We start from the raw sequence: 20,851 nt of genomic DNA, 5'->3' as shown, positions 1-20,851 counted from the left end.
TTGTGATGTCATATAGCTGTATAGAGCCTTTTTGATATCTGAAGAATACAACATCCCTCTTTTCCATTTTGAAAAATGGGAAACCTGTTCTGATAAAAATACAAGGATTCACATCAGTATATTAATGCATTAAAATAATGTGTTGGTGGACATATGATTGGATTGAATCTATTCCTTCTAAAATTATCATAATGAAGTATATCACGGGTATCTGATTATTGTCTGATACGATGGTTTCAGTGTCAGAGTCATCATCTTGCATGTTGGATAGTTGAGATGTACAATTTGGATGCATTGATGGTTCATTGTAAGATTTGACTATTGCTCGAAGTCAACAAGTGTGATGCTGGAAAAGCACAGGCAGCATCTGAGGAGCAGGAGAGTCAGTGTTTCGAGCATAAGCCCTTCATCAGAAATGACCACTGTCTGGGCTGGACAGAATGTCACAGTATCTTTCCACAATCACATCAATTCGTAAAGTCTTGAACTCTGACACTTTGTCTTGTTTCAAAATGGGATAACTGTCCTTTTGCTTGTTGAGCATGATCTTGTAGCATTTCCTCCCATTTTTTCAGTAGTGCACCACGTAAATGAGGTTAGGTGATAAGAATGTGTGATGGATGGGTTTTGTAGATTTGTCTTCTAATATGAGAGCTGCCAGAGAGGGTAAACCATGGCCTTGAGGCGAGTCCATAGATGTAATATAGTTATCCAAAAATCTTGGCAAGTAGCTTTGCATTTAAAGATCATGACCTTCACCATATAGACAGACCGTTCTGTGAGACCATTAGATTGAGAGTAGTGAGCAAAGGAGGTTACACCTTGAATACGCCCTATATTGCATATGGCTTGGAAGGGTGCACTAGTGAACTATGTCATAGTCGGCCATAATTTTCTGAGGAGCATCAACAATACTGAATATGCTGATTAACGTGTTCGCAACTGTTGCACTACTGGTATCTTTAGTTTTGTCTCACAAAAATGAATTTGATGAAATAATCAGTCACCAGAATATAATCATATTTTTAAAGTTGCAAAGGGATGTTACTGGGTCTGGAGGTTTTGAGTTATAAGGAGAGGCTGGAAAAGCTGGGATGTTTTTCACTTAAGCATAGGAGGCTGAAGGATGACCTTATAGAGGTTTATAAAATTATGAGGTGCATAGATAATATGAATAGCAAAGGTCTTTTCCCTAAGGTGGGGTAGTTCAAAACTAGGGGTCATATTTTTAGGGTGAAAAAGGTTAACCTTTTCTCACAGCGTGGTTCGTATGTGGAATGGACTGTCAGAGGAAGTGGGAGAAAGTGAGGACTGCAGATGCTGGAGATTAGAGTCGAGAGTGTGGTACTGGAAAAGCACAGCAGATCAGGCAGCATCCGAGGAGCAGGAGAATTGACATTTCGGGCAAGAGCCCTTCATCAGGAATGTGGAGGGAGAAGGAGGCTGAGATAAATGGGGTGGTGAGGGGGTGGGGTGGGGGGGAAGGTAGCATGGAAGGTGATAGGTAGGTGCAGGTGTGGGTTGATAGTGATGGGTGGAGTGGATATGTGGGAAGGAAGATGGACAGGGAGGACAGTTCAAGAAGACTGTGCCGAGTTGGAGGGTTAGATCTGGGATGAGTTGGGGGGGGGGGGGGGGGAGAGGGGGCGGGTGGTGGAGAGATGAAGAAGTGGTAGAGGCAGGTATGGCTATATCATTTAAAAGACGTTTACACAGAAAAGGTTTAGAGGAATATGGGCCAAATGCTGGCAAATAAGATGAGTTTAATTTGGGCAATTTGGTCAGCATGGACAAGTTGTGTTAAATGTCTATTCCCATGCTGTATTGCTTAAAAGAATAATACTTTTAATCTACTAGTCACAACGTGGAGGTACTGGGGTAAGACGGTCAAAAATCACATGACACCAGGGGGTTTATTTGAAAGTACTCCTTGACCAGTGCTCCGACAGCTAATTTTTAAAATAAACCCATTGCACCAAAACCTGGTGTTGTGTGATTTTTGACCTTGTCTAATAGTCAGCTCAGAGCCAGGTTTGTATTGGATTGCGACATTATACGCTTGGATCTTCTCAAGTAGATGTTAGAATAAAATCCCCACAATGTGGGAACAGGCCATTTGGCTCAACAAGTTCACACCAACTCTCTGTAGAGCATCCCACTCAGACCCATTCCCATCCCCATCCCCCTATCCTATCTCTCTGCATTTCCCATGACTAATGCATTAACCTGCACTCTGTGGATAATTTACCATGGTGAATCCACCTAACTTGTGCACCTGTGGACTGTGGGAGGAAACTGAAGCGCTCGGAAAAACCCAGGTAGACTAGGGAGAACATGCAAACTCTGTGCAGACAGTTGTCTAAAGCTGGAATTGAACCCAAGTTCTGGCACTGTGAGGCAGCAGTGCTAGTCACTGTGCCACCCCATCATAGTTGTAGGGAAGCACTGTTAAAGAGTTTCTGATGGATTGGGACACATTTTCTGGGCACTGGCAATTTCACATGAGATTGCCACTCCACCCCTCTTTTTTCAGGGCTCCTTCAGAAATGCAGAGCCACACTTAGATTCCGACAGTGTTTATGAAGTGCAGAACTATTTAGGAAAGCAAACCGTACCCAGTTTTCACAGCAGTCAGCTGCCGTATTTTGATGTTACAAGGTTCTGACAGCCACTTTGGTGGCTGCTGTGAAATGGTACTTACATAAGGTAAGTGTGATGGTAGGATGCTGGGAGGGGTGTGGGTGGGGTGCCAGATAGGTAGGGAAGGATGCCAAATAAGTAGTCTATTGGGTGGGCAGGGTGCCAGGTTCATAAGTCATTAGTTGGGTTGGATGCCAACTGGATAATGAGTAGAGTGTCAAGCAGCCCAGGTAACTGATACAATGTTTAAGGTAGGTTGGCTAACTAGGATTCACCAGGTGTGGCGGGGTACAGAGGATTGGTGTCAGGGTCCAACTGAGAGAAGGGGGTGAATGCCTCCAGCAGTGCAGGAAGGAGGGTTGGGTGCAGAGTGGAGAAGGAGTGAGGGAGAAGGTGAAAGGTTCAGGTGTACTGTCCTTCAGCACCGTAACGGTGGAGTGTGCCCAGAGGTGGGGAAACGGGGAGCATGCCCAGCAATGGGGGAAGCGAAGCTATGTGTGGAGCAGGAGAAGGGTTGGGTCCAGCGGCAGCAGAAGTAGGTCAGCTGCAGAGTGGGGGAAGGGCAAGTTGAGTCCTGGGAGTATTAGGTCAGGATAGTTAGGGGTGTGTGAAGGAAGTAGGGGGTCTGACAACAATTCCGTCATCTAACTTGTGTAGCTATTTACTTAATTTAATCAGATATCACCAAATTCTCCGAATTAAATGAAGACTCTCTGAGGTTTCCAGCCATGGGGAAATTTTCAATTTCTCCAGCAATTCCTTTGCAAAACTGTCACCCACATTAGAATAACTGTCGTCTGGCCATCAGAAAATCCAAGTCAATTTCCCACAGCTTATGTTCGGTACAAACAGTGGTACTTTTTTATTCCAAAACTGAAAGCATGAGAGTTTACCTTTCTATGTTGAAATCACTTTGCTTGATTTGTTCCAGGACTTCAAAAGCAAATGCAGTAGGCTTATCATTCTATAATAGACATGCTCTTAGGCATTTTTAGAATGCATCTACTTCCAAATGGGGTCAACTTGAAGGGATCATAATGATCAAGGACACTGAATTAATCACACAGACAACCATGAAGTGGAGAACTATGGGCTGTAACATGTGATGAATGTTTTGTGGATATTGCAATAACTTCCCAATTCACTTGTCATTCAATATATTGCTCCTGAGCTATATTTATTGCCAAGGCTCCTGACACTGTTAGTTTTATGTAAAACAGGAATAACTATTTATTACTAACAAAATTTACTTTATAAAATCCTGGGAAAGGTGTGAGATAAAATCTTAAAACCACTAACTCTCTAGAGTCAAAAGTGGGGGCGTGGAAAAGCACAGCAGGTCAGGCAGCATCTGAGGAGCAAGAAAATCGATGTTTCGGGCTTGAGTCCTTCATCAGGAATGTAGCTTGAGAGCCAAGGGGGTAGAGAGATAAATGGGAGGAGATGGGACTGGGTGGAAGGTAGCTGAGAGTGCGAGGAAGTGGGGATAATGGTGATAGGTTGGAGAGGAGGGTGGAGCGGATATGTGGGAAGGAAGATGGACAGGCCATGAGGGTGGGGCTGAATTGGAAGGTTGGAACTGGGATAAGGTGGGGGGAGGAGAAATGAGGAAACCGGTGAAATCAACATTAATGCCATGTGACCTTTCCTACGCTGGAGAGACAGGATGCCTACTTACAGAGCTCTTCAGAGAACATCTCTGGAACACCTGCACCACCCAAACCCACCGACCCGTGGCCGAACAATTCAACTCCCCCTCCAACAAGGACATGCAGGTCCTGGGCCTCCTCCATCACCACACCCTAACCACCCAACGCTTGGAGGAAGAATGCCTCATCTTCCGCCTCAGCACCCTCCAACCCCATGGCATCAATATGAATTTCATCAGTTTCAGCAGTTCTGACCGCCAACTGTTAAACCCTATTTGAGCAGCTCTACGACAATTCAGTGGTGAAAGAGTTTAAGTCTTTTTGAAAGAGTTACTGAGTTGGGCTAGTTCCTTCTTCTGTTCAGCCTCCTTGTGGAATCCTACCAATCAGATGCATGTGATATGGCTCCTCACTGAAAACGGTCTTCCAGTTTGATTTTTCCTGCTTCAGTTATAGTTATCTGTTTTCTGCTTCAAGCAGTGTCCCTGTGGTTCCCTACCAAGTGGACACTTGGGGTGTGTCTCCCCTCCGGGAGCAATCCTTTCTTGAATCTCACTGCCATTGACTCTGCACACAGGATTGTGTGGTTTTGCGCTACAGCTCCAGGCCCTTGTTTTTCCCTCCAGATTGTAACATGACTTTACTAGTATTTTTTTTTTTACCTGATTAGAGATCATAGGGTTAGCTTTGGTTGTCTTTTCACTGTGTGAGGGTGATTGATAACTGAGCAATTTCAATCTGAGCCGATTCCTGCTTTATCCAAGAGAGTGGGAGTGGGGAGAATTGCATCATGAACCTTTCACAGAATCTCAGTTGATCTGAAATTTTAAAACAGTAACATTGGAAGTTGGTTATCAAAGGAAACTTTAGCAAGAACAGATATGGTTAGAATAACATACTGAAGACTTGCTGGAAGATAAAATGCTTTTGAGATTAAAAGAAATGTTGGTGTTTGTCATGCTCCATGATTCATGTATCTTTGTGAGCAGATCTCGAAGGGGATAAACATCCACCAGGACAATTGTAATGTTTAGGGATAAAAAACTAAATAAATGGAGATACCTTTAAGTCACATTTGTCTTGAGTTACAGGCATTTCTGTACATCATCTTCTATTTTGTTGGGATCAAGTCTGATGCCATTTGAAGAGTAGGTGGATCTGAAGAAGTTGATTTTTAAAAATTCTCTTGTGGGATGTAAGTGTTGCATTTATTGCATGTCCCTAGTTGTTCTTGAGAAGGCGGGGGTGAGCTGCTGTCTTGAACTGTTGTAAGTGAACCCACAATGCCATTAGAGAGGGAGTTCCAAGATTTTGTCCCAGTGACACTGATGGAACAGTGATATATTTCCAGTTCAGGATGGTGAGTGGTTTGGAGGGGAACTTGCAGGTGCTGGTATTCCCATGTAGCTGTTGCCCTTCTTTCCAGATGAAACTGGTTGTGGGTTTGGAAGCTATTGTCTGAGGATCTTGGGGCTTATTTTAACAGTACATCTTGTAATTAATATCTACTGCTGCTATTGAGCATTGGTGGTGGAGGGCATGAATGCTTATGCATGTTGTGTCAATCAAGTGGGCTATTTTATCCTGGATATCACCAGGAGAGGGATACAGGGGATTTTGGGGTAAACACACCAGTGTGGTTCTCAGGAGACTGACCAATCAGGCATTGATTGTCTTTGATCGAAGGGTCTATGCTCCCATTAACTGATGCCTGCACAGATTTACTTGTTGAGCAACAGAGCCAAATAGTTAATTCGAGTAGTCGTGGGCTGAGGCCCTTCATTTATCTCTGAAAGGTCTCACTTGGTGGCAGAGGGTGAGGGTCAATTGTGGGCCTTCTTGTCATGGACTTTAATCCAGTGGAGGCAAGGCACTTGTGAGATTTGGGTATATAAGTGACCTTCCTGCCTCTAAGCTCACCATCTCTGGGAGCACAAGATTTTACCCCATGTTGTATCAGTTTTCCACCAGCTGGTTGAAGTTAAAATTGTGCCTTTGATGTTAAATGCTGAGCCTAAGTGGCTCAGTGAGGAAGTACAGAATATGTCTGTGTGTAATTATTGAAGCTGGGAGGTTGGCCAATATTCGATTTAATTTTAAATATATAGAAAGATAACCTTGATGAAAATCAAAAATTTGAAGTAAAATTGTCTGGAAGGATGTGGATGAGAATTCAAAATAAAATAGAAAATGGGAGCTTGTTTAAAGCTCAGAGAAACAAGATGATGGGAGGAGAAAAGTGTGCAAACATTTTGAGCTATTGATTGTTTTTGTGAAGGATAATGACTCAGATTTGACCTCATGCCAAGTTTTGCCAGATGTGCAGCAGAAATGCTATTGTTTATGCACGTAAGCAGAATCATAGTCTTGGAGCAGGAACAGCTCTGAGGAAATTTTGGGCCATAGGCTGCATGACCAGCAGTGTGGAATGAATCCAAGTTCAGGCAAAAATCAGCTACCAGTGACTGAAATATCCCCTTGGCTGATGTCAGTGTGTTCAGTTTGTTGCCTGTGTGATTTGTCTGCCTGTAACATTGAAGCATTGTGGGGAGGAGTCAGAAAGGCTGACCTTGAAGACCTAGCTTTGGCTTAGTGACTGCCCTTTCACATCTGAGTGAGAGATGTACTGAAGAAACAGACATTAAATAATTGGGTATTGTACTCTTAAAACCTGCTTGCTTGAAAGTCTGGTTTGAACATGTAGTTTTGGTGCTAATGACTGATTTTCACAATTTGAAGTTGCCAGGAGGCGCTAAAATGGACACCTAATAGTTTAACATTTCAGATGCTGATTAGACATGGCTAGACAATATTTTTAAAGAGCAGGATACAGGGACAATGACCCTCTTCCATTGAAGATATTGAATGTGGCTGGCACACACTCCAGATTTCACTCAATGAGATGAGAGTTCAGTTTTTTCGAGGGCACGGGAAGCAATGCTTAATCCACCTCCCTATTTTCCTCTTTCCTAAATACGTTATCCTTGCAATATTTAATTTTCAGTATCGAATTCAATGTAGCCATGTCTCAGCAATCCCAACTGTTTTATATCTGATTCCTTGCAATCATGTTATTGTCTTCAGTTCCCCTCTATCATTCTGGGCATTGTGTGTACTGCTGCTCAGACAGTTTTACTTATTTTTAATAGGAACTCCTCTTACTTTATTTTAAACTGTTCATGACACTCACATTTTACTCTATTCACAGGCCATTTATTTTCCTTCCTCAGTTTAGTCTGATCCATACTCTTCTTTCTGGTTATCCTTATATTTAAGCTTCTTTCCTCACTTGTAGAACATTCCACTCGTCTTAATTAGTTTCCAGTTTTTGCCATAACTTTATTTGTTGTTCGGTTGTGACATTGCTCCCATTCTGGTTCACAGCATGTCTGACCCTTTGATACAAATCCTGATGTCCCAGTACTGCTGGCAGTGTCTCATGAAAAGGAACCTCTCTTTCTGTCAGCAGCTCTTTAGATATGATATTGGTAGAATTGTGTCTCCTTGCTAAATTCACACGATTCAGAGAAAAATCCAGAGATTGTTATGCTTGAAATTTAACCCTGAATACTCCGTCAAAAGGACCTTCTCCCTTTGCCTATCTTCAAACATAATATATAAACCTACTTATGAATTTTAGGAGTAGGTTAAGGCCATTCACCAAATGGTAGTCTGCTCCACTATTTGATAAGATGATGATTAATCTGATCATGACTAACCTATCTACTCCCCATAGTCTTGTCAACCAAGATTCTATCTAACTCAGCAGATTCAATAACCCAACCTCCGTTGTTTTCTGGAAAAAAAAAAGTTCCAATAACTGATGAACCTCCGAGAGAGAAATAAAGATCTTCACAGTTTTTAATTTTAAATGCGCGATCCCTTATTTTTAAATTTTGTCATCTCATTCCAACCGTTTCCACAAGAGGAAACGTCCTTTCGGCATCCACACTGTCAAGGCCCCTTCTATGTTTCAGTAAGATCACCTCATTCTTCCAAGTGCCCAACTTGAACATTTCCTCATTAGGTATCCCCTTCACCCCACAGATCAGTTGAGTCAATCTTTTCTGCACTGTTTCCACTGCAGTTATATCTTCTTTGTGGGAATATTTCAGACAAGGCCATTATTTATTGCCCATCCCAAAGAGTCCTTGAGAAAAATGTGCTGAATCATCTTGAATTGCTGCTGCCTATATCATCCTAATTGGTCAGCATTTTTGTCAGGTGGGGAGTTCCAGGGATTTTGACCCATTAATATAGTTCCAAGACTTGATCTGCGTAAAAGTTTGTATTTACTCTAACTCACGTTTTAGCTGAGTGGCCAGTGTGACCTAAAGCCAGAGAATGTTCTAGCAGATGTGGAAATTTAGGATAGCCTCCCAGTCCACAACCTCCACATGTGACCAACCTCACGCATTGCCTGTTCTGCCTTTACCAGAATTTGGATCTGTTGGTTCGCTATTAACCTGAATTCAATTTTAATTAAGCTGCTTTTCCTTCAAAAACATGTAATTTTTACTTGCCTGATATACACAAATTGGTGCACAGAAACTACTAAAATTGAAATCAGTGAGAATCAAAGGAAGCCTCTCCCCTGGTTGAAGTCATACCTAACTGGTTAAATTTGTTGGAGGTCAAACTTGTCACATGCAGGATATGGGCCTAACCATTATCAGCTACTTCGATGGCCTTCTCTCCATCATAACATCAGAAATGGAGATGTTCACTGATGATTGCACAGGGTTTTATACCATTTGCAACTTCTCTGATACTCAAGTTTGTGTCCACATACAGCCAGACGTGAATATTATTCAGGCTGAGACTAATAAGCGGTGAGTAACATGTGTGCCAAAAATGGAGAATCTAACCATCTCCCCTTTACGTTTGAAAATATTAACTTCCATTGCTGAATCTATTATGAACACCCTGGAGCTTACTTTTGACTGGAAACTGAACTGGATCAGCTATGTAAGTGCTGTGATTGTAAATGCCTGGAATCATACGGTGAGTATTCACATCCTGTTTCCTGAATACTTGACTACTATTTATAAGGTAGAAGTCATGAGCATGATAGAAAATTGCCAACCTTACTGCATGTGTGTGGATTCAACTAAATTGTGTTGGTTTCCTGCAGGTGCTCTGGTTTTCTTTCACAGCCCAAAGATGTGCAAATTAGGTGGATTGGCCATGCTAAATTACCTATAGTGTTCAGGGATGTGTAGGCTAGGTGTGTTAGCTGTGGGAAATGCAGGGTTACAGAGATAGGTTAAGGGAATATGTCTGGGTGGGATGCTTTTCAGCCGGTCAGTATGGACTTGTTGGGCCAAATGGCCTGTTTGCACATTGTGGGAAATCTTTGAACTGCCTGATAACAGCCCTCAGATTGGTGAAGCTGTAGTTTGTTACAGACTTGGAAGAGCTGTGCAATCAGAAACACCCAGCGCTAGTAAAACAGGTAACCTCGCTCTCCCTTCTCTCTGTGTGAGTGAAAAGACAATAACCCATAAACTTAGAACAAAGGATTTTAATACAAGAAAATAGTAGATTCGCCAACTTTAAGTGCGTTTAAGTCGTCATTGGACAAGCATATGGACGTACATGGAATAGTGTAGGTTAGATGGGCTTCAGATTGGTATGACTGGTTGGCGCAACATCGAGGGCCAAAGGGCCTGTACTGCGCTGTAATGTTCTATGTTCTATTAATGCAGCAAGCAGTTATTGAGACAAAGAATGTCTGCAAAATGAAGATCAAAGTGTCACCATTGCGAAAACCAAAGAGCTGTGAGGATAAAATCCACCTTGCAGTCTGAAGTTTCGATCTTAAGAATTTTGTTTGCAGGTATCTCCCACTTTTCGAACGTTCACTTTCTGCAATTTTGCTTTGACAAAAGACCTATATTAGTAGCTGTTTTCACGAATCTGAAGAGGGTTTTCACTTTTACGAAAACGGCGATTCGTTTTCCCATATAAATCATGCACCTTTTTTATGCAATTTCCGGCTTAGGAAAGGTTTCCTGGGAATGCTCTAGTTTAGGATAGCGGGGACTACCTATACCTCACTAGTCTGTATTTATCAATCCATAACATTTGTGTCAAATCATCTTCCTTTTGACTGTCATATTTGAGTGAATGTATTAATGGGGTTTTAAGGTTATAGTTTAAGTTGCATTGTAGAAAATTTGTGGGGGGTTTTTCTACCACTAAAGAATATGCTTGTGGACGATAAAAGTTATCTTCCTCTTAATGCTGAAACTGGTATACATTACTTTTGTCTTGAATAGCAGTCCATCAGAAAAATTGATTATCTTCCTGGTTTAAATTGAATTTTTACATAATGGCTTGAAGAATATTAAGCCTTAATTATTTATGCACTTTTCCCTGGTAAATTTCAACAAAATGAAAACATCCCTTAAGAGTTCACACCCACCATTGGTTCATACCTACCATGGCCTCATTTGGTGTTCACTGGATCCTCCACCCAATTGACAGTGTTCTCACTTTTTTGATAACTTACTCAATTTGGATTTCCCCACTCCCTTTAACTTCTACTGTTGTTGAAAAGCTTGGAATTGCTCCCTTAGTTCCCTGCATTCTCTCTGTGTAATTGCAAATTCTGTCCATGCTCAAATTCCTGGTTCTGTGCTTCTGTCACAGAGAACGCCGTTAGCTCGTTTCAAATTGTAAACCATAGCTTGAGAGATAATTCAAAATCTGGAATGCTTCAATATTTGGAATGCAACGGGATCTGTTGCTATAGTGATATTAAAATAAATTATGCAATGAGAGGAGCTGCAGTTTTGTATTGTGAGAACTGAATAAATATTATGTATTGGTAGGTGTATGGGAAATTAACGAAGCTCTGCTCCTTGAAACGAGATCCTGAAAAACCTAAGCTACTGGATCTGGAAACCATTTTCATAATGCATTTTTGTGTCTTTAAGTTGGAATTCAGTTTCACGAGCACAAATCGATCATGCAATTCCTCAGCTAACAGAGACTGTTCTTGTGTCATTTTTGCTGACCGGCTCATCATAACAGAGCCCAGTCCTGTTCTTCTTTGATGTCCACACTTGCTGCTGAATCGTGAATTCCTCTCTATTTGAAGAAAGTGAGGAGTGCAGATGCTGGAGATCAGAGTCGCAACTGTGGTGCTGGAAAAGCACAGCAGGTCAGGCAGCATCCGAGGAGCAGGAGAATCGACCTGTCAGGCATAAGGGCTCATGCCTGAAACATCGATTTTTCCTGCTCCTCGGAGGCTACATAACCTGCTCTCCTCTCTATTTAGCCTGTGAGCTGGAGCCAATGTGACACCTGCTGTTTAAGCCTCTGTAAGATGAGATATTTCAACATTAATCGAGGATGAAAAATGAAACCTTTCTTCTAGTTTACATTGCTCAGTACCACCTAGAAAAAGCAAGGGAGCGAATTCATGGCTGATTACTGGAACAATATTAACAATCACAACTATGAGAGGGTTATAAGGCAACTTATACTTTGGAAATTTATTGAAAATCATTTTGAGGGCATAATGAAATCACTATATAATCTTAAGGCATTAAGAGTCAATTTTTTTACTACTGTTCTTTTGATGCCCATTACATAGCTGATCCAATTAAATGACAGAAAACTCCATCTGTGCAATAAGCAGTTATTCTCCAGTTGTTCTCTCAGAGGATATCTCCGGGACACATGCGCAAATCAACCCCACCACTCTGTGGCCAAACACTTTAACTCCCCCCTCCCACTCCATCAAGAACATGCAGATCCTGGGCCTCCTCCATCGCCAAACCCTTACCACCTGATGCCTGGAGGAAGAATGCCTCATTTGGATCCTCCAACCACATGGCTTCAAAGTGGATTTCACCAGTTTCCTCATTTCCCCTCCCCACCACCCCCACCACTTATCCGAGATCCAACCTTCCAACTCGGCACCGCCCTCTTGACCTGTTCCACCTTCTTCCTTCCCACCTATCTGCTCCACCCTCCTCTCCGACCTATCACCTTCTCCCTCACCTTCATTTACCTATGACATTCTCAGCTACCTTCCTCCCAGCCCCGCCCCCCCCCCCTCCCCCCGATTTATCTCTCATCCCCCTTGGTCCACAAGCCTCATTCCTGATGAAGGGTTTATGTTCGAAACGTCGACTCTCCTGCTCCTCTGATGCTGCCTGACTGGCTGTGCTTTTCCAGCACCACACTCTCAACTCTGATCTCCAGCATCTGCTGTCCTCACTTTCTCCCAGTTATTCCCCTCATTAGATCTTCCAATGCTTGGGTAGAATTGTCTTTTATATCTTATTTTGCTTTTAGAGGAGCAGGATCCATGGAGCCAACATATGGTGTCTGTGGAGTAGTTAAGGTGTGCATTTCCTAGAGGGGGGTGATTAAAGCTTTTCCTTTTTGTGTATTGTAAATTAGGTGAAAGAGTCAAGGTAACTTTGTAAAAGTAGAGTGCTACAAAGGGTGCACTGTGGCTCAGTGGTTAGCACTGCTGCCTCACAGCACCAGAGACCCTCTTCATAGCTTGTTTTTTTTTAAAATCATACTTCAGACCAATTAATCTATTTGTTTCAATTTATTTGCCAAACTGTTTTAAAGTGGTAATTAATAGATAGAATAGCCCACCAGGAAAGAATGGTCAAGCCCAGAACACTGAATATTATGAAAGATCTAAATAAATTTGTTTGGAAGATGGTGAGATACAGTGGATAGCCAGAGACTTTTATTTCCCCATGGCAGAAATCATGAAGGGGCATAACTTTTAAGATAAATGGAGAAGGGTTTAGGGGAGCTGTCAGAGGTACACAGTTTGTGTTTGTGGAATGTACTGCCTGCAGTGGTAGTAGAGTCAGATACATAAGGAACATTTAAGTAACTCTTGGATAGGCACATGGAAGTTAGTACAATGAAGGGTATATAGGTTAGTCTGACCTCAGAGTAGGAAAAAAGGCCAGCACAACATTGAGGGCCAAAGGGCTTGTACTGTTCTATGATCTATATGGGAGGAGGCAATAAGAAATCCTTATTTATCTAAGACTTAGATATGAGATGAATTATCAATGTACTGTATATATTAGTCATTGGGAAAAATGGTACTGGAATTTGAAGACAATACATGTTAGATAAGAGAATTCTGAGCCAGGATAAATGGACTTCTACTTTACATTTTTACTGGAAATCAACAAAACATGTCAAAATCAGAAACCAAAAAATATTTTTTAAGGGCATAATTTTTACCATCTATTTCATGTGGACTCAAATGTTTTAATCCAAGGCATGAACTTTTACGGAAAATTCCCGCTCCCCAGATCCAGTTTAGTTGATAGTACCCGGTCTTGTTTTAATTTCCTGGTTAGGGGTACGGGAGCAGCATAGTGGGTGGGTGTTGAAGCAAGTCAGTTCTGTTTTCTCCAGATCAGTTCAGAGGCCACCATAAGAGTTGCTGGGTGCATCAGCAGCATGTGGAAAAGGGTCACCTGGGTGTTTAGGCATGTTGTTGAAGCTGTTAAAATCATAGCAGAACAAAACAGTCTGCCCCCAGCATTGCCCCTCACACCTCCTTACCTGTCCCATACACTCCCTGTGTCCCATCTGATGCACCCCAACATTGCCATGGCCATGGCCCCATGTATCCTTCATACCAACCTATACCCATCTACCCAATGGCCTTTTGTAGTCCCTGTGCTTACTTAGTTGCAAATCATGCCACCAATGCCGTCCATCCACTCTATTTTGCCTTTGTATCATCCATGCCAACTCAGCAGTATTCATAATAAAAACCCAAAGTCAGAAGTCACATGACACCAGGTCATAGTCCAACAGATTTATTTGAAATTACAAGCTTTCAGAGCGCTACTCTTTCGTCAAGTAAAGTAGAGAGAAGTGCACAGGCACCGAATTTATAGGCAGAGAGATCATTGCAAGATAATTTGAGGTAATTAAGAGGTGAAAAGATAGTACAAATGGTGTGAGTGGAGTGTCGACAGGCTGAATAACTAGTCCTTACAGGTGATCAAAAGTGTCAAACGGTATGAGTAAAGTGTCAGCAGCTGAATAGTAAGTGAAGGGATAACCTATGATCTGATTAATTAAAGGCACTCTTAATAACTTAGAATTATTTATCAGTGATCTCTCCGCCAATAAATTCTGTGCCAGTGCACTTCCTTCCACTTCATCTGATGGCTGAGCAGTGCACCGAAAGCTTGTGATAACCTGGTGTCAACTAGGAGAAAGTGAGGACTGCAGATGCTGGAGATCAGAGTCAAAGACTGTGGTGCTGGAAAAGCACAGCCAGTCAGGCAGAATCTGAGGAGCAGGAGAGTCGACTTTTCAAGCATAAGCTTTTCATCGTGTGACTTCTGACAACTGAAAGAACTATGGATCCTGTAAATCAGAAACAAAAACAAGTTGCTGGAAAAGCTGAACAGGTCTGGCAGGATCTGTGCAGAGAAATCAGAGTTAACATTTCAGGTCTGGTGATCGCTGCTCAGAACTGATAGAAGGGTGACAAGACCGGAAACTTTAACTCTGATTTCCCTCTACAGATGTTTCCAGACCTGCTGAGCTTTTCCATCAACTACTGCTTTTGTTCCTGATTTACAGAATCCATAGTTCTTTCAGTTATCAGAAGTCACATTATGTAGGGCTTATGCCCAAAAGTTGACTCTCCTGCTCCTCGGATGCTGCCTGACTGGGTGTGCTTTTCCAGCACCATACTTTTTGACTATAACCTGGTGTCATGTGACTTCTAACAACTGAAAGAACTATAGATCCTGTAAATCAGAAACAAAAACAGAAGTTGCTGGAAAAGCTCAGCAGGTCTGGAAGCATCTGCAGAGAGAAATCAGAGTTAAAGTTTCAAGTCTGGTGACCCTTCCATCAGTTCTGAGGAATGGTCACCGAACCTGAAACGTTAACTTGCACGGATTAGAGTGGTGTTGGAAAAGCACAGTAGGTCATAAGTCATCCCTGATGGAGGGCTTTTGCCCGAAACGTTGATTTTCCTGCTCTTCGGATACTGCCTGACCTGCTGTGCTTTTCCAGCACCACTCTAATCTTGACTCTAATCTCCAGCATCTGCAGTACTCACTTTCGCCTTTCTTGCACAGATACTGACAGACCTATTGAGCTTTTCAAGCAAGTTCTTTTTTTTGTTTCAGCAATATCCATTATTATTAAATCTCAAGACCCATGTTGAAATGGAGTAAGATAAAGTTGAAAATGTCTATTGATGATGTCACTGTTAAAAATCTCTCATTCATAAAAGCCCTTCATTACAATTAACTTTCTTCAGCTATTTAATCTGTTATAAAATCATACAAATGTATTCATAGCCACGCTTCATAGAATTTACTAGCAATTGAAGCTGACAATCAACTGTAAGTTAGCCCAATGGGACACTGAAAGATTGTGAAATACCACTTTGCTGCTTGGATTCTGTAATGATCTTCCAAAGGTTAATGTCAATAGACAGATTGAAATAGCAAGTGCTGATTTTTTTTTCTCTCTCACCACACATTTTACTTTTAATTTGAAGGCAGGACTTTTCAATGTTTTGGCAGTTACCTTGATTGATTCCTCAAACATTTGACAATACAAAAGAGTCAATCCACTCTCATAAATCTTCATGTCTACCATTATCAATCCCAAAGGGCACCTTACCTGTCACAGAAATCTCGATGGACGACATCAGTTGAGCTTAAAAGAAACTGAAAGAACTACGGATGCTGGAAATCTGAAATAAAAACAGAGATTGCTGAAAAATCTCAGCAGGTCTGGCAGCATCTGTGAAGAGAAATCAGAATTAATGGTTAGGTCATGTGCACAGGTTATGTTTCATGAGCAATCATTTGACCTTACTGAAGGCAGCTACACCTTCAACATGTGGAGCTGTCTTCAAATATATACAAAATATGTATGTGCAAAGTGTAACGAACCCACCCCCACTTCTCCTTCAAAAATTACAAGTGCCTGATTCGGATTTGGGATTCAGGAAATAATTTTGGGTAAGGCAGAGACTCTAGCTTGAGAATAAAATGGATTCTTGGCAGATATTGTCTGTGGCCTAAACACTTCTACTGCAGTTTAATGTATTAAAAAAAATATCTTTGCCTCTTGATCTCCAGTACTAATGTTTCTCAATTATCTAGTTGCACCGATTGATCTGAAAATGGTAAATTTGTTGCATACAGAAGAGGGCATTCCTCTCCAATCTTTTAAATGCGTTGTTCAGCCTGCATTAAGCATCAACTCCGGTATAGTTGAACGGCATTAAGAAAAGTAAAGAGCATTACTTTTGTGCTTTTATTTCTCTCACAAATTATTTCACAGTATTATTTGCTGACCTTTTATTTACAAAGTAACAAATACTCAGGTATCATCTATGCTTGATAGTTGTGTGCTGTTCCAGCAATAAAGTTTCAGCTTTGATCTCCAGCGTCTGCAGACCTCACTTTCTCCTCAAAGTCAGTAAGACAAACCCACAACTTTCCCTTCAGGTCTTTGGAAGGCACCAATTAGATTACTGGGTGGAGTGCTGAATGGACCTGGCATTTATTGTCAGTTTACCCTCACAACTGTAAAACAGAGCTGGAAGAAATTGGTTATTCTTTGTAGGACAAGCAAGGCAAAGTATTTCCTTGCACACTCTTCAGCAACCCCCAGTTAAACCAACACTTCCATTACTATGCCTTCTAGTTAAGGTCCCTCTTACTATCCTGTCAATGCTTCTTCCTGGGTGGTTCTTGGGGTAGAAGATATTATCTTCCACTCTGGTGTTGTGGGTCCTATTACAACTTAACCCCCAGGTAGTTCACTCTTTGGTCTCTCCAGTTCTCTTTCCTATGACTGCACAGCACCCTTAGCCCACAGTGGTTACCTTGAGGCAGGAAGGATCAGGCAGCCCTGAGATGCATCCAGGAATGGCTTCATGTCAGGATTCAACTGTCATGGGCAAGGATCAGTTCTTTCCAGCATGTAGAGCCACCTGTGGCCCACAGTACTGGCAGATGATACCTAGAATAAACGTAATATTGTCTACAGGACATGTCCTACCTGCTGCTGAATACTTGTGATGTTGGATAGTGGTGAGTAAGGATAGCCCAAAGCAATTGCAAATGTTCGAAGGCAGAATAGTAATAGCAATGGATCAGAATCCCAAAATACCACAGGCATTTTTAGGCCTTTAGTTCCAAAATGCCTCTTTTATAAAAGAGGGCTGTGACAGAGGCAGGTGTAAACACAAAATTGGCACTAGCTCTTAAGGGTGTCACAGAATATTTCAAACAGACTGGCTTGCAATTTCTTGAAACTACAAAGGTGACATGGTCCAAACACCAGAGCTGAAAAATGTGTTGCTGGAAAAGCGCAGCAGGTCAGGCAGCATCCAAGGAGCAGGAGAATTGACATTTCAGGCATAAGCCCTTCTTCAGTGAAACGCCGATTCTCCTGTTCCTTGGATGCTGCCTGACCTGCTGCGCTTTTCCAGCAACACATTTTTCAGCTCTGATCTCCAGCATCTGCAGTCCTCACTTTCTCCATGGTACAAACACCACCACTCCACTCAACAATGAGCCAGACACATCAGATTATGTTCCAAGTGCAGACAGATTGTGTATTTTCAACAGAAAAAAACACAATGACAAGAGTTAGTAAAAAGCAAGTTTCAACTCACGTCAGCATGGACTAGTTGGACTGAACATTCTTTGCCTGAGTTCAAGTGTCAGTATGTGCTGCATTGGTCAGAGACAAAGAACTATTCCCTCATTACCGTATGTTGCATGTGAAGATCTCTCTCTTCCAAGTTCCTTAAAAAAAATCAGGACAAATGAACTTTCAATCACAAGGATTACACAACCAAAAATCCCAACAAATGACCAAATGTCAATATTACCATTTGTAATAGCTGCATTGTTCAAATTCCCACTTTTTGTGAATAGTTCCATCTATCTTTTTATTAACTTTTATCTATTTGGACTCACGTCTTATTTATAATTTCTGTGTTGTGTTGCCAATTATTCTCATGTTTAGTAATTATTAAGCCCACTCCTTATTCAGAAAGCCTGGTTAAATGGCCTCCTTTGAAGACTCCTTTTGTTTCTGGGCGAAAGGTATCCTCAGAGGTGGGTGAATAAATGAAGAGAGCCAATTCTTCCCTCTTCACTTAGGAATTTCATAGTGGGATAGCTTGTCTGGAACTACAGTTGGTTCTGCTATAACTCACATTTCTTCAACATGAATTGGCTATAATGCGATTAAAGAATTTAGACCATTATTTCTAGAACACAAACATTTGTGATCTGCATTGGCTCTCATGCTATTCCAGTCCCATTGGTTTAAATGGTGCTGCTAATATGCAATTTTTTATAATGCGAGATCGCAATGGAACTATTGTATTATATCAGAACATACTGTATCATGGATTGGGGAATCTCACCCAGGGTCTGGTTGTAACAAATGGCAAAACAAAATTGTAAATATTTGCTTCCTACATTTCCTATTTAAAATACTTCAGCCTTTTCTCAATCAAAGCTTTGCCACTTCCCAGTCTGGCTTCTTGACCATCTTTAGTTTTCAGTGCTGGATTATTGTTAACCACACTGTCATTTAAGATGATCATAAACTTTGGAATCCCCCTTTTTAAAATTTCTACCTCTTTGTTTTACCTTAAGATGCTCCTCAAAATGTGCATTTCTAACCAAGCTATTGGTCACACATCCTAATGCCCTCATATACAATGTCTTGGATTATGTTGTTGTCTGTCTTTCTCCATTGATTTAACCCTTAATGTAAGCAAATGTAGCCAGCAGCAGCCTGATGGTCAGATTGTTACACAGACTTCAGATTGAGTCAATGTTTATGAAACAATTGCAAGATGCAAGTCGGGTGGAGTTGTCTTTCGTCTGTCATCTTCCATCAGTGAAAATAAAGCTGATAAATGGTAGAATCAATTAAATAATTCAGCTCCATCATTGTTTATAATTACTTATTCATGCTGAGATTTTGCTGCAAAGTGAAAGCTAGTTTACTGGCACCCGGTATTATTAACTTGTAAGTCATGCAGCAATTTGTGGTGCAAATGTTTTTAAAGCTGAAGGTTAGGGAGAAAATGTCAAATGAAGCACCAGGTGAGACATCTGGCTGCACTCTGGATTAACTTTGTGGGTGTTCTTGACTCAGACTGTAGCTTTGCTCAGAAAGTTCATGCTGTTGCATCTGATCACCTGGGTAGTATTTGATATATGTGCCAGTTTGGCAGGCCTTCACATATCTGGACATCCTGCTACAGCTGACTTCCACTCAGGATGCAGGCATGGTTGCAGATCTGTGTTTCGTCCTGGGCAAAAGAATGGCTTTAAACTCCTTTTTCTGGTAATTGTCCATGTTGAGATCTTATATTCAGAGAATTTCCATCTATGCAAATTGGAAGGATTGACAGACTGAGTCTCTGGATTAGTGGTCCTGGAAGAGCACAGCAGTTCAGGCAGCATCCGAGGAGCAGTAAAATCGACCTTTCGGGCAAAAGCCCTTCATCAGGAATAAAGCTGGGTTTCTATTCTCTTGGTGAAAAGTGGACACTGAGGGGTAACCTTAAGGAGCCATTTAAAATTATGAAGAGTTTGATGTTACCGTTTTTGGAGGTAAATACATATAACTAGAGGCCATTAATATAACATACCAAGAATCCAGTTGGGAATTGAAAAGAAACTTCTTTACCTCAACACTGGTGAAAGTGGTCGAACTGCTACCACAGGAAGTGGTTGAAACAAATAATATGGATGCATTTAAGGAGAAGCTAGATAAACATGAGAAATAAGGGAATAGAGAGTTTTATAACAATAGATTTACATAATGAAACATAGGAGGCTTAAATGGAACATAGCTGGAAATGTGTTGCTGGAAAGGCGCAGCAGGTCAGGCAGCATCCAGGGAACAGGAGAATCGACGTTTCGGGAATCCTGAAGAAGGGCTTATGCCCGAAACGTCGATTCTCCTGTTCCCTGGATGCTGCCTGACCTGCTGCGCCTTTCCAGCAACACATTTCCAGCTCTGATCTCCAGCATCTGCAGACCTCACTTTCTCCTTAAATGGAACATACCACCACCATAGACTGGTTATGCCAAGCAGCCTGTTGCATTATATTAATTTGATGTACTCAAGTCCATATACCAAAGTCTTAACTTTCTTAATAACATACTGAAAACAGACTTCATTCACAGAAAATACACATTCCCCCCACTACCATAGGTCGCAGTAGACATAGTGCAAGTTTGTAGAGCTATATATAAACGCCAGTAAAATTTGTTCCAATTTAACAGAATGCAGATCTCCAGCTTGGATTGCTCTGAAAACAGAGGCGACTCTATTCACCAAAATAGAGGACAGCTGTTAGCCCGTAACATTCAAAATTTATTAAAACTTAAAGAAATTTCACATCAAATGTTCTGATAATATAATGGGAGTAATATCTTCACTCATGCTACACTGGGAAACATTTGTTTTGTATACTTGTTTGTTGCACTTCTTTCCATATTCAATTTGTGTGGCCTTTTTTCCCTTTACAG

General features: G+C 41.5%; 1 protein-coding gene and 1 long non-coding RNA gene across 4 annotated transcripts in view; one reads left to right on the top strand and one right to left on the bottom strand.

Annotated features, from left to right (window-relative positions):
* The window catches only part of LOC148145895 (uncharacterized), a 29,494-nt gene extending 11,320 nt beyond the window's left edge, over positions 1 to 18,174 (bottom strand). For both annotated transcript variants that reach the window (XR_015761179.1, XR_015761180.1), the window contains exons 1-2: positions 17,962 to 18,174; positions 15,951 to 16,023 (exon numbers count right to left, since the gene is read on the bottom strand). This is a non-coding gene — a long non-coding RNA (uncharacterized LOC148145895). The remainder of the gene's footprint in view (positions 1 to 15,950; positions 16,024 to 17,961) is intronic.
* LOC122561605 (1-phosphatidylinositol 4,5-bisphosphate phosphodiesterase zeta-1-like) overlaps positions 1 to 20,851 on the top strand; it is an 81,996-nt gene that overhangs the window by 30,906 nt on the left and 30,239 nt on the right. The gene's annotated exons all lie outside the window — the stretch shown is intronic.

The sequence above is a fragment of the Chiloscyllium plagiosum genome, unplaced genomic scaffold (genome assembly GCF_037043375.1).
Source record: "Chiloscyllium plagiosum isolate Xiang-an unplaced genomic scaffold, Cpla_swu_hap1 HiC_scaffold_23, whole genome shotgun sequence".
Taxonomy (NCBI): domain Eukaryota; kingdom Metazoa; phylum Chordata; class Chondrichthyes; order Orectolobiformes; family Hemiscylliidae; genus Chiloscyllium; species Chiloscyllium plagiosum.
The sequence above is the reverse complement of the archived record's forward strand: the minus strand, read 5'-3'. Positions and strand labels throughout refer to the sequence as shown.